This window comes from Rhincodon typus, chromosome 28 (genome assembly GCF_021869965.1).
Source record: "Rhincodon typus isolate 14 chromosome 28, sRhiTyp1.1, whole genome shotgun sequence".
Taxonomy (NCBI): Eukaryota; Metazoa; Chordata; class Chondrichthyes; order Orectolobiformes; family Rhincodontidae; genus Rhincodon; species Rhincodon typus.
Genome location: NC_063359.1, coordinates 38,368,714 through 38,371,585, shown reverse-complemented (window position 1 = coordinate 38,371,585; position 2,872 = coordinate 38,368,714). Strand labels below are relative to the sequence as shown.

The 2,872-nt window shown below is 38.6% G+C and overlaps 1 protein-coding gene across 5 annotated transcripts in view; it reads left to right on the top strand.

Annotated features, from left to right (window-relative positions):
• Positions 1 to 2,872, top strand: part of prrc2b (proline-rich coiled-coil 2B) — a 56,863-nt gene that overhangs the window by 30,221 nt on the left and 23,770 nt on the right. The window lies entirely within an intron of this gene.

Below are 2,872 nucleotides of genomic sequence, written 5' to 3'. Positions count from 1 at the left end.
AGGGTCTAGGCCCGAAACGTCAGCCTTCCTGCTCCTCTGATGCTGCTCGGCCTGCTGTGTTCATCCAGCTCTACACCTTGGAATCTCAGATTCTCCAGTATCTGCAGTTCCTACTATCTCTGAAACAACTTTTTTCAATGCCCCCTAGTTTTGGATTCCCAGTAGGTGGAAACATTCACTTCATGTCAACCTTGTTAAACCCATTCTCATGTTAAACAAAGAGGAATGTGCGTTACCAGTCCCAAGAAAAGGCACTGCTATTAAATACGGTCACCGCGACTTGCAGCAACCAGGTTTCTCACACATACGGAAGCAACCTCCTTGGCATTAAGACTTTTATCATGCACTGCTGCTTTGGTGCACAGTTGTGATTTGAGTCCTTTCAAAGTGAACTTCTGCCACAAAGTCATCCAGACAAGGCAGTTGTGTTCTTTGTGTTAAAGACCTTGAGTCCTACGCCATTTGTCACAACATAAATGCTGTTGACTGAGAGAATCCCTGGCTCCTCATTTCACAGTTCACAAGGTGTCAGTGGACAAAACAACTGATTCAATTAAATTAGGTCATCAGACAAAGATTAATTACTTTCCCTTTTACCATACTCGCCATGTTAATTTCTTGCTCCTAACCCATATTGGTTGATGCATGTTTAAAGGCAACACTCCGATTTTGATTTTGTGCATGCACACATGGTATTCTACCTTGCAGGGGCATTAGCAAGAGCATGATGCACTACAGAAATTCAGGTTTGGCAGCATCTGTGGAGAGAGAAAAAGAGTTAACATTTTGCGTCTAATATGTCTTTTGAATATTATGACATTTGGGAATTTGGAAATCAGCTACAAGTCAACAGGCATTGCAAAAGTCTGCAGATTGTTTCCTAAATAAATGGTCCTCTGAGAAATGAAGAGTCACTGACATTTCCACGTTCGTCACTTGCATTGTTTGCACTTGAGACTCCTTTTTATCTGTAACCTATCTAATTGAGATGATCTGCATGCATTCTAGTCCTTTCATTATCTCAAACTCCTCAGTCAGTCTGAAACTCAAAAATGAATAGCTGCAGCTTTTAAAACCAATCTGGGTAATAAGGTTGTTCTGAGATGGATATAATTTTCGTGGCTCTCATTTCAAAAGTCTGGTTCACTCATTGTTTGAGGAAGGCAAAGTGGGGCATGGCTTTCTATAATTGTTTAACCAGTCTCTTGCACAAGGCCGCATTGGTGTTTAAAAAAAATGTTATTGCCCAGCTGTGCAGCCTTTAACTCTTGTTTGGTTTAGATGTGAACCAATGTAAGATGATTGTAAATACTAAGATCTTGTTTTTTTTAAACTGACTTCAGTTCTATCAACTTGTGGCCTTGCTGATCGTTCTGCCCACTTGTGTATACTATGTTTATCTACGTTAATGACGTTTCAATTTCATTAATTTCTTGATTGCATCAACAGCTGCTTGAATTTTATAGCATGGTATTATCACCTAGAATCATTGAATATGACAGCATGGGCAGAAGCTGTTTGACCCATTATGTCTGAGCCAGCTGTTTTGAAGGCCATTCTGTTAAGTTCTAGTCCCTCACTCTGTACCCCTATTCCAACAATTTTTTCTCCTTGAGAATTATTCAGTTCCTTTTTGAAGGCTGCTATTCTATCTGTGTTCTCAACCCCATCATGCAATACATTCCATTTCCTCATCACTTTTGTTTTATAAACAATCTTTCCTTATATAACCTCTGATTTTGCTGTCACCTTAAATTTCTAGTCGTTAACCCTTCTGTCACAGGCAGTAATTGCTTTTTACATAGTCTATTCAAACCTTTCACGATTTTAAACTACAGTCGAATGCCCTTTGATCCTTAAGTGTTCTAATGAAAACCATTTCAGCTTCTATAGTTAACTAGTTCCTCAGAATTTGGAAACCGTTCTCATAGATATCTTCTGTACTCATTGCAAATCCTTCACATTCTTCCCAAACATGTCGTCCTGAATTGGACACAGTTCTTTAGCTTGGGCCAAGTTAATCTTTTGTTCTGTTCTAGTACCCCCTTTAAAGTTATGCTATTATTGTGTTCTATCTCATATTCTTCCCAACAAAATGTATCACTTCAAACCTTTCTCCTTTGAATTTCATCTGCCATGTATCCACCTATTTCACCAGTTTATATCCTCTTGAAGTCTATTACTAATAAACGGTTATAGATGGGCAAAATGTAAGCATGTTGTTTGACATTGCTATAATCTGAACTTTCATTGCAGAAGGATTGATTCCTGTATTACAGGAAGTATCCAAAGTAAAAGCAAAGTGCTGGAGAAACTCAGCATGTCTGGCAACATCAGAGAAGAGAGAAATTTGAGTTAATGTTTAGAGTTGGATATGACACTTCAGAACTGAAGGGGCTGAAAAATGATGGTTTTTATGCCCATTGACAAAGGGAGACCTCATGGGTTTGTTCTCAGCAGAGCGAACCTATTCTCTGCTATTAATACCAACCATTCACTGTTATTCTATATCTCTTCTCTACCACCAATACAATCCCCTTTGCCTTTTGTTCTGAGCAGCCTCACTATCTTGTCTGTTTGCTCCTTCTCTCCTTATCAACAGCCTAAAAATCATGTTTCAGCCCCCTTCAATTCCAAAGAAGAGTGACGTTGGACTTGAAACATTAACTTTGTTTCTCTTTCCACAGATGCCTGACCTACTGAGTTTCTCTCGCACTTCCTGTTTTTATTTCAGATCTCCAGCATCTGTAGTATTTTGCTTTTGTTTTATTAAAACTTTCTTACTTATCTTGCATGCATTTGTTAATAGGTCTGTTCTTGGTTAGTTTGCATTTTGTTAACATAAGCTATGTTATTGTTCAGTTAATCTTGT